The following is a 12,165-nucleotide window of genomic DNA, read 5'->3' as shown; positions in this document are numbered from 1 at the left end:
AGTTTGTGAAAAGTTCCGTGAATCATGTATTTAATATTTGTTGGGTGCTTAGTTCTATTTGGGGTGGAAATTTAATATTTATTTAAAGGTAGTTGTATTTACCTTTTATCTTACATTGGTTGTGTTTGTAATGTCTTGGGTTAGAAGTGCCTATTTAAGCAAGGCTTATTATCATTTGTAGTCAAGTTGGAGAAATAGAAGCTCTTCAAGTGTAATCTCTTGTAGTGAAGCTCTTCGAATGTAATCTCTTTTAAGGAAGCTTGAGAAGTAGAAGCTCTTAGTGAGCAAATATCTCTTATATTGTAAGAATTTGGAGTCCTTTCATTTGGAGGATATTGTAATAAATTTCAAGTATTAATGGATGCTTTATGAAGCATTTTGTCATCTCTCTGTCTCCATCTTGTTGCATTTTTTTTTGGTTGTGAGATGGTACGGGTGGTGTTGGCCCGTCATCAGTTTCAATCCCGAGTGGGAAAAAATACTCTATCATTGCTTGCTACAACTATCTATTTCTTAGGAGCATATGTTTAATCTTTTCACGTGTTCTTGATCTATTTAATTTTCTTGGTATTAGTACTCTTCTTGAGTTTTAATATTGTCTCTATCCTAGTGTTTAGTATTATTGCTATCAGACTGTACATTTAGGACTTGTTATCTCTTTTTGTGTTTCATTCTTCAAAATCAGTTCTTTCTATCTATTGCTACCTACTTGTCTTTTGTATTCTTTAACGTCATGTGTTCTTAGATCAATCACACATTAGCCAAAGAGGGGAAAATGTAATCATTTAAAAATGGTCATCTAGACTATTAGCCCCCTTCTCAACATTTTGGCTAAATTAATCAATCATCTTCCTAGGTCAAATTGCTAAAAATCAATTAATTTGATTATAACCTATAGTTTGACTATATTATCCTAAGTCCATTATTTTATTAAAAGAACATGTCCCCTTTTAATTAAATAAAAGACCCCATTCTTCTAACCCACTCAATGTGCACACATAAAGTCCTTTTCCTATTTTCAAATTAAAATAAAAAGCTTTTTTGGCTTTTGTCTCACATGAAAAGTCAACTTCTCTCCATTGGTTGACTTACTCTTGCACATGGATCATGCCAAAGTCAACTCTCACCCTTGATCATCCCATCTATTGATTTTGATCTCCACTGTTTGTATGCCTTTAAAAGGAAGAGCTCTCCCCTTCTCAAAAGATCCACACTCTTGAGTATTGTTATTTTGCATGTTTATCAGTTGATCTTCTTGAGAGCTTGTGGAGAACTTCTATCCTCTTATCTAACTCTTTTGTACCATGACATTTTAGCTTAGATTCATATAGTGTAGCTTCTATCATGCAATAATCTAGCTCACATAGTTTAAGTAGCTTGGATCTTGTAATAATCTCATTAGATTAATATAGTTACATTATACATTGCATGCTAGTTTAGTCCATATTTCAATTGCATAGCTTGAAAGTTCTTGTGGACACTTGCATTTTGTCTCTTATCTTAAGAACCTATCGTTGCATGGTTTACTAGCAAGGGTTGTGTCTCAAAGGTTGAGAGTAGCTGAGAGCCATTCACATTTTCTCAAAACATACCTTTGCACTCCATGGATAGGGAACTCTAAGCTAAAATTCAAGAATTCCAATCCATGGCATCACTTAAATAGAAGGGTTTAGAGTGTGACACTTTCAAAGTGTACAATCTAAATTGTGTCAATATGATTTGTTGCGAAAGTTGTGTGTATGGAAAATAGAGTTAGTTTGGTGAAGAATGGGAAGGAAAATAAAACTCATTAATTAGAGCTTGTGCACACATATGTATGGGCACCATATTAGGTATCTTCCCTCAGTAGCTCTCATTATTATATTATATTTATTGATGATGCAAATAGGAAAGTGTGAATTTATTTCCTCCGACATAATTTTGATGCATTTGTAACTTTTAAGAAATGGAAAATATTGGTTAAGAATGAGACTAATAAAAGATTAAAATTTTTTAGATATGATAATGGTGGTGAGTATTGTAGTAACACGTTTAAATATTATTTATCCTATAATAGTTTTTTTTGGCAAAAACTATTCCAAAGATTCTAAAAGAAAATAGAGTGGTTGAATACATGAATGGGACAATAATGGAGTGTGCAAGGAGCATGACGTTGCATGTTGGACTGCCCTTAAACATGTGTGAAGAGGGTATCAATACTACAATATATTTATCAATAAAGGTCTCTCTACTCGTTGGGATGTGGTATTCTAGAGGAAGCATGGACTAGTAATAAGATGAGTTATTCTTTTCTCATAACCTTCAACTATGAATCTTTTGCACATATAGATTCTAAAAATAGAACCAAACTAGAAGCTATGTCAAAGAAATATATATTTTTTGCATATGGCATTGATGAATTTGGTTATAAACTTTGGGATTTTTAAAATCATACAATTTTAGGAAGTTCGGATGTCATATTAAATGAAAAAGTGTTGTACAAAGATTTATTGTAGTAGTATGAGAAGAAAGAAAATGATTATGTAGTGTTGGATGACACTCAAAAGGATGGCATTCCAATCCTACCTCATTTTCTACAACAACAATAATAATAAATACCACAAACCCCAGTGAATGTTAGACACTCAATAAGGCTAAGTAGACCTTTGGAAATATGTTCTTCCCCTTTGTACTTATTTTATTAATAGATGTTGGTGAAACTAAATGTTATGATGAAGTTGTGTATGTGGATACAAAGCTTTAGTAGGAGTATACAATGACAAAAAAAAATGGACTCCTTATTGAAAAAATTAGACTTTGTATTTAATGCAAGTATCTTGCAGATAAAAGGGTTTTATATATTAATGGGTTTATAGGATGAAAGAAGATGACAGAGGTAAGAAAATATTCAAAGCCAAGTTAGGCATAAAAGGATTTGCACAAAAAAAGGGCATTAATTTTGTTGAGATATTTTCTCCAATTGTTAAAATTACTTATATTCATATTGTTTTAAGTATTGTGGCTATTGAAGATTTGTATTTGGAGCAGCTTGGTGTGAAAACAATGTACTTTTCTTCATGGTGATGTCGATGAAGAAACATGTATGGCATAGCCACATGGATTTGAGGTAAAAGGTAAGATAAATCTAGTGTGAAAATTGAATAAAAGATTATATGGCTTGAAGTAAGAACCTCAGCAATGGTATCTTAAATTTGATACTTTTATGTACAAGCATGGATATAATATTGGAAACTACAATCAGAACAATTGTTATGTTGTCATTTATGTCAAACCTTAATGGTGAGACATTTTCTAATAGTGTATATTTCCATATCAATTGATTGATGAAGAGGATTTGAAAAAAGAGATAACTAGTTGAACTAGTGAAGTTGTTGAGTAAAGAGGAGTAAGTATGTTGAAATTGCAATGTGCACTTGATTGATTAGTCTTTGAAAAGATATATGAAGTGGAGAAGTCAGGTGAGCTTAAGTGTAGAAGAGAAGTTGAGTAAAATACAAGATTGACTGAGTACTAGTTTACAAGGTCAATGAAGAAGTTGAAGAAGAAGATTAAGGAACTAAGAGATAGTCAAGCAAATAGTATTAGCCCAAGTGATAGTTATGGTTGAGCAAGATGAAGGAGAAAACATAGTAGTGGTCAAGTGTAATGAAGAGCGAGTGATCCAATATAAACTAAGAAAGATAGAAATAGTAGAGATCGAGCTAGCTAATGTTGACCAAGAAGAAGATCACAATGATGAGAAGGTGTCAAAAAAATAATTGTTTGTGAAAGAATCAATTTTTGAGGTTGACATAGTTGAATTTTTGGATTGGTTAGAATGCGTGAATGATAAAGATTGATGAGCTAGCATACTTAATACATGAATTGAGTTTGTTAAATGATCTAAGGAAAGGATTCAAGGAAAAATTCCTAGAAGTTTTAAAGGAATGAGAAGAATGGAAAATGATGGAGAGATTCAATGAATATGATCAAATCCTATGATCTATGATGATTTATAAGTGGAAAAAGATCAAAGACACCTATTTAAGGAGGCACAAGAGATGTCTTATTAGTTTGTTCATTGTTGATTAGAGAACTTGTAGAGAACCTATGAAGAACAAAGTAGCAGAGGAAAAGTGAGAAAGTTAGTGAAGTGTGATTGCTTGAAGGGTCACCAAGTAGATCAAAGATGGAGAATATATGAAGTCCAATCAATAAATGAACAAATGAGATGAATGGATATATGAACAAGAAAAATGATTTGTACCTTAACATATCAAACCTAGTTGTTACATTCTAACCATTATGGTAGTAAAATTATTTAATCAAGGTTGACTTAACAATCATATTGTAAATCCTTTAGTCAAGGTGTCATTCTAATGGAATGATCTAAAGACCTCTAACCAAACCACTCTTGATATGGTGATTACATCCTTTGATAGGATCACACCTAACCATGTGTTTTATAACCTTAAATAGGGTTGGCACTTAACCGAGCTAACTTCAAAGGAATGAAAAGTGGTAGCATGTTACTTGGTGGTTTTTCCCAAATTGGGTTTCCACATTAAATCTCGGTGCCATATATGTGTGAATATTATTTTCATGATGCATTCTATTTACTATTATTTATTTTTGTTAGTCAGCGTATACTAAACAAAGAGCTAAGTGATGAATGAAGAAGTTAAGTTATTGAAGAGGTTTTATATTGGCCAAGTGGGTTTATGAGTTTGAATAAGATGTTTGAAGTTGTCAAAAGTTGAATTGGTACATCTAGACCAAAGGATAACTGATTCACACCCCCCCCCCATCTCTCAATTATTCTAATCATTCTAACAATTGGTATTAGAGATTATCTTCTTGTAGGGAAAGTTTGAGGGGACTTGAGCTAAAGATAAAGATGTATAAGAGAGAGGTACCCAAGCTAAACAAAGAAAAATTCCCAACATGGAAACTCTTGATGAGATTGAATCTATCTAGAGTTGGAGATTATGCACTATACTACTTGGAGAATGAATAGATTGAAGTCCTAGACACATGAAATTTGAGAAAATAAAGGAGAAGAGGGAACATAATAAAATGATGATAGATCTAGCATCTTCCTTGAGTTATATTAAATTTTATGATTGAAGGATTATGCTAATGCGAAGAAAATGTGGAAAGTTGGCACAAATCCATGGAGGAGACAATAATATGTTAAGATCTACAGTAGAAAGTTTGAGAGGGAGAGATCGTTGTACAGTATTATAGCTGAATCAAAGAGGTTGCAAATTCTATTAAAGGAACTAGAGTAGACATATCTAATGAGACTATGATAAGAAAGGTATTGCTGAATTTACTTCCTATCTATGCAATTAGAGTATTTGCAATTCAAGAATTGATATGTTCGCATTGTAATGATCTGACCTCGGATAATCTAATTGGCAGACTCACTACATTTGAATTGTCAAATTTTGATAACTATACACCTTTTAGTGTTGAATGTGCTTTCAAGTCTCAACTAATCCTTGATGGATCTAAAAGAAAGAAAAAGAATAATCATGTGGGTAGTAACAGTGAATTAAATAATGATCTTGATGAGTTAGAAGTGTTACTAGTAAGAAGGCTGCCAAGAGGAAAAGACAAATGCAAAGGTAAACTTCCTATCATTTGTTTTACATGTAAAAATTTTGGTCATAGTTCTGCAAGGTGTCTTAACAAAGACTAGAAGGAGGAAAGGAAAGACAAAAAATACCAAGGAAGGAGAGACAACTAAGACAATTGAGACAACTAAGGTAACAAAGAATACAAGGGAAAAGGTAAGAAATATTGTTACATTACTAAAGAAGATAGTTTTGATAGTATTTTTGATGAGAATGACGAAGAAGTTGTTTATGTGGTAATGAAAGATGAATCTGATGAAGATGAGAAAACTGATTTAATCTCATATGTGAAGAAGAATGATGGAAAAATAGTTGATAGAAGTCTCTCACATCATATGAATAATGATACAAGTAAGTTTGAAAAGCTAGAACATTATAATGGAAGTAGAGTTAAGTTTGAAAATCATGTACCATGCTATGTGAAAGGTAAAGGATCTATTGTACTGAATGATAATATCATATGTGATAATTGATATTGGATTGATGGATTGAAATATAATTTATTAAGTGTGGTACAATTGAATGCTTCAGGCTATAGAGTTCAATTCCAAACAAGAAGGCAAAGATCTATGATGTTACTAGTGAATTAATTAGAAGTGGAGAGAAAACAAGAGGTAACATGTTCTACCTAGACCTATCTAAATATACATTTCTTTTTGCACAATTTGAAGATATTTGGCTATGGCATAAGAGGCTATATCACGTGAACTTTTATAATTTAGTAAATATTAGTAAGATGAAAATAGTAAGAGGACTACCAAGATAGAGAAAACCTGATAAAGTGATGTACAAACAATCATTTGAGAAAAATGAAATCTCTAGTTTCAAGAGCAAGACTTGTTATTCTAATGATATTTTGTAGTTAGTTCATATTGATTTATGTGTTCCTATTAGAGTGAAAATATATTATGGTGATAAATACTTTATTCTATTTATTGATAATTTCTCTAGAATGATGACTATGATATTTCTCAAAGAAAAATTTAATGCCTTTCAAATGTTTAAGTGGTATTTGGCTAGAGTTGAAAATGAAACATGTAAGAGCTTGAACTGATTGAGATTAGATAGAGGAGATTAATTCATATTATATGAGTTAAATATATTCTTCAATGATAATGGAATCAAAATACAAATAAGTGCACCAAGGACTCCACCATAGAATCAGTAGGAGACCCGTTCATAATATGGTTCTAAATCAAATATCCAAGGATATCTGAAAGAAGAAATAGATCAATCATGCATTGTGCAAGAACACTGATGATGGAAAAGAATATTTCACAAAATTATTAGAGAGAATCTCTAAGTATCATTGTTTATACACTGAACTAAGTTCAAGGCGAGAATCGTACAAACAAAAACCCTTTTGAACTTTGGTATGTCTATGCAGCTAATGTCAATTATTACAAAGTTTTTGGAAGCAAGTGTTACATTTTGAAAGATGCAAGGAAAGGAAAATGTGATGCCAAGAGCAATAACGGTATATTGCTAGGATATTCCACTAAAATCAAGGGATACAAGTGTTTGAATTATAATAATAATAAAATTGTGGAAAGTGCAAACATTAGAGTTGATGAATTTGTAAAAAAGAATAAAGAGGAATGCAAGAAAGAATCTAAAGACTACAAAAACTTAGTCCATGTCTATGAAGGAGAATCAAGTACATTACCTTAACCAAAGATAGAGCTATTGAGTGTCAATAGCTAGTCACTATCAAGGTTCAATAGGAAATATCTACCAAGGAAATATCTTGGTGTAGGAGTTGAGTCATAGAGAGAAGAAGTTGAACATTAGAGCTCAAGGAAACCAAACATTAGACATACAATGTTAAGTTACAACCAAAGACACTTGAAGAAGATGAAAAAGTTGAACTAAGTGAAATACAATTAGAAGAAAGAAGATATGAACCTATCTTAGCAAAATATTTAAGAAGGAACCATATACCTGATCAAATCATTGGAGAAAAATATTTAGAAGTCATGACAAGAAGCAAGTTGAAGAATGATACATGTTTACTATGTGAGATTGAGCCTCAATCAGGTGAGAATGCTTTAGAGAATGAAGATTGGATTACAACTTTGAATGGGGAAATTGATCAATGAGAGAAGAATAAGATATGGACATTGGTAACAAGGCCAAAGACAAAAATGTGATTGGAATAAAGTGGGTATTGAGAAACAAGTTGAATGAAAAAGGTGAAGTCACAAGGAACAAAGCAAGACTAGTTTGTAAGGGATATGCACAAGAGGAAGGAATTGAATATGTAGAGACATTCACCCAAGTTTCAAGGTTGAAAGGAGTAGGAAAATTTCTCTCATATGATTTTTACAAAGGTTTCAAGGTATATCCAATAGATGTGAAATCTGCATTTCTGAATGGAATATTGGAAGAAGAAGATTCTATGTTTAACAACCTGAAGGATTTGTTAATCCTAGAAAGAAGAGCATGGTATGTAAGTTGCACAAAGAACTCTATAGTTTGAAACAAGCCCCTCAAGCATGATATGAAAGGTTACATATATTTTGTGAGAATTGGTTTTACAAGAACTAATGAGAATAACAATCTGTACTTGAAAAGTGAAACTAAGAGCAAGATATTGTTAGCTGAAACTTTTGTTGATGATTATCATATTTGGAGGACATGATGTTTTGTGCAAATAATTTACCAATGATATGAAGAAATAATTTGAGATGTCAATATCTGGAGAGATTAAATTCATTGTTGGTTTACAAGTTTATCAAGACTTTGGAATGGAAGATTCAAGACTAATTGGAATACCTATGGTCACTAGTCATAAGCTTTCAAAGAATGATGATTTTGGTGAAGTAAATCAAACATTGTATAGGTTGATGATTGAAAAACTACAATATGTTGTACATAGAAGACCTGGCATTACATTATGTGTTGGTATTGTTGCTAGATTTTCTGCTAATCCTAGGAAAAATCATATGATTTCTCTGAAAAGGATATTGAGATATCTAAAAGGAACATAAGACTATGGTTTACGTATAAAAATAGTGACAAGGTTGAGCTGAAGGTTTACATAGATGTGGATTAGGCTGGACGTGTTGATGATAGAAAGAGTACAAGTGGAGGCAATATGTTTCTAGCCAATCTATAGCAAAGGCTGAGTATGTTGCAATAACAGTGAATTATTTAAACATTGTGTGGATCAAGAAATTATTGAAAGGTATGAAGGAAGAGATTACTAACCCTGTGGTGACATATTGTGATAACACAAGTGCTATAAAAATATCAAAGAATCCTTTGATGCACATAGATACCAAACATATTTTCATTAAGTATCATTACTTGAGAGAGTTAGTACAAGAAAAAGAAGTAAGATTGTAGTATGTGAACATAAAGAAGAAGATAGATAATATATTCACTAAAGCATTATCTAAGGATGCATATGTGTATCTAAGAGATAAGTTAGGGGTCATTTCCCTATCTAAAGCTAACTAAGAAGAGATGGGGTATTGCATAAATTGTTTTGATATGAATATCTTATAGATTGGTGCAAGAGGTCACACTTTAGGAGCTTCCTAAAGCTATGAAAAGATGAACAAAAACATGAGAATATGAGGATGAAAGTAGTCATGGATAAATATTAAACAGGGAGTGATTATTCATAGATTAGTCAGAATAGTGACAAGAAGATTATGTGCATAGAGTGGATGATGTCTTTTGCATTATTGTCAAAGAGGTAGAATATGTTGTCAAATTACCATACGAGTTACAATTAAAGAGGGAGATGTTGTGTTACCATCTAATTACAAGAAGAATGTCAAAGAGGGAGTCATTAGAAGTTCTAATACAATTGGTATCATAGAGGGAGAAGTGTATAAGAAGCAACTAATGAGCATATTGGAGGTTTCATGTGTGAACAAAAATGAAACTAAGGATATTAATGAAGATGTGTATCGAATAAAAAAGGGAGCTAATAGAGTGCAAATCATGAGAAAGTCTTTTGTATTTTCAAGCTAACTAAGATGTTTCCATCAATGCCAAAGAGGGAGATTATTGGAAACTTTATTTGGAAAAATTGTTATGTTGTCATTGATGTTAAACCTTATTGGTGAGACATTTCCTAATAGTGTAGTGTCATATTAGTTGATTGATGAAGAGGATTTGAAAAGAGAGATAATTACATGAACTAGTGAAATTGTTGAGTAACAGGAGTAAATATGTTGAAATTACAATGGGAACTTGATCAACTAGTCTTTGAAAAGATAATGTGTTAATATTATCATATTTCCACAATCCATTTGAGATATGGATATTTTTTTCTGGATTTGATTATGTCTATTTTTTTAGCATCAACATTTTGTATCATGCTCTGTGATGAGGGAGTGGAATAATGTAAAAGTAAAAGTAAAATATGCATATTTTACTTTTAGATTCATGCATTCTCTCATCTTAATGATGGATCACAAAGTGTGATCCAAAATGTTGATGCCAAAAAAATAGACACAATCAAATCAAGAAACAAATATTCATAAGATAATGTGTTGTTTGATCATATATGAAGTGGAGAAGTTAGATTGGTTGAAGTGTAGAAGAGTAGTTGAGTAAAACAAAAGCTTGGTGAAGTACTAGTTTACAAGGTCAATGAACAAGTTGAAGTAGAATATTAAGGAACTTAAGAGATAGTTGAGAAAATAGTATTATCCAAGTGATAGTTATAGCTAAGCTATATGAAGGAGAAAATGTAGTAGCAACCAAGCATAGTAAAGACTGGGTGAGCTAGTGTAAGTCGAGCGAGACAAAAATAATATAGACCGAGAAAAAGAACATAGTGATGATTGAGTATCAACAAAATAATAATTTGTGAATGAATCGAGTTTTGAGGCTAACATATTAAATTTTTGGATTGGTCAAAATGTGTGAAAGATAAGGATTGATGAGCTAACATATTGAAAGCATGAATTGAGTTTGTTAAGTGATCTAAGGACCTTTCAAGGAAAAGTGTTAGAATATATAGTCCACCAATATAACTAAGAGTGGGGGGGTGAATCAGTTATCCAACTATTATCATAATTATGAACCTTATTAAATTTTAACCATATGAGTATGAGCAATATAAAAAGAAATCACAATAAGATACTCATGCATAAGAACACTAGATATATTAACTAGGGGAAACCCTTGATCAGAGGGAAAACCCTAGTGGGGTAGGTACCCTAGTGGAATAATATAAATATTCCTTTTTAGAGGGTGGACCATTTTAGGAGTCTATAACAACATTCAGTACATATCAGTCCATGTCAGGAGACTTTGAATCCTTGTTAGGAGTTGTGGAAGGCAGATGGACCCATTGTCCAAATAGTTTCAAGGGAAAGACCAATGAACCCACTGTCCAAATGATCTCTATATTATTCCTTGTAAAATAATAGATTTGTACTTTACTACTACTTTGTCTTTCTCTATCTTGTCAACTAGACCTCTACTCTTGATCTTGTTACCAAATCACAAACTTTACATCCAATAACCCATTGTATCACTTACTCACATTCACCAAACACCCTACTCCTTTTCATATTTCCTTGATTAATTTGCATTCAATACTTAATCACACACTTACAAATAAGGAAAACACCTTTCCTTTATATTGATTGTATCTTCAACATAATTCCTTCAATCGGCCTTGAGGCTTTCCCAATTAATTATAATAACATAATTACAATAGTAGTGTTGCCTCATAGTTTATAAAACTTCTCAAATGTGTAATACTAGGGCTTACACACTCTATGACATTAGCACCAGACTGGCTTTTATCTTTGACTAACTGTGCATCTCCATATTATATCTCTATTAGAAGATATAATACAATCACCAAAAACTTCTTCTCAGGTACTTCGTCTCTATACTTCTCACTATAAATCAAGCATATATTTTGTACATATTGGACTTACTTTATGTGCATTCAACCTCATCATCAGGACATAGTGTGGAACATGTCCTTAACCACACTTCACATGTACATCAAAATTGTGTCCATACAAGTATGATCTCTATCTACTATTCTTCTAATCTTCACAGAATTACTACTATGTTGACATCAATGAAAAACACAATCATGAATGCAATATGTCAATACTCTCCAATGCCTAGGATACTCCCCCAAAGGAATACCATCAACATTCATTCTAACAAAAAGTTTCTAGAAGTTTCAAAAAAGGAAAAGAAGGAAAAAATGATAGAAAGATTCAATGAATCCAATCGAACCTAAAATGATGTTTAAGAAGAAAAATATCAAAGCTACATATTTGAGGAGGCACAAGATATGTCTTAACAATTGGTCCATTGTTGATTGGAAAATTCGTGCAGAACTTGTGTAGAACAAAGTAATAGAGGAAGAGTGAGAAAGCTAGTGAAGTGTGATTGCTTGAAGGGTCGCCAAGAAGATTAGAGATGGAGAATATAATAAAGTCAACTTAGTGAACCAACAAATGAGTCAAATAGAGATCTAAACAAGAAAAGTGAGTTGTATCTTAATCGATCAAACCTAGTTGTTACTTTCTAACCATTATGGCAGTAAAATCTTTTA

Source organism: Cupressus sempervirens, chromosome 4, assembly GCF_028749045.1.
Source record: "Cupressus sempervirens isolate cs-2001-9-10 chromosome 4, ASM2874904v1, whole genome shotgun sequence".
In the NCBI taxonomy this organism is placed as follows: domain Eukaryota; kingdom Viridiplantae; phylum Streptophyta; class Pinopsida; order Cupressales; family Cupressaceae; genus Cupressus; species Cupressus sempervirens.
The sequence above is the reverse complement of the archived record's forward strand: the minus strand, read 5'-3'. Positions refer to the sequence as shown.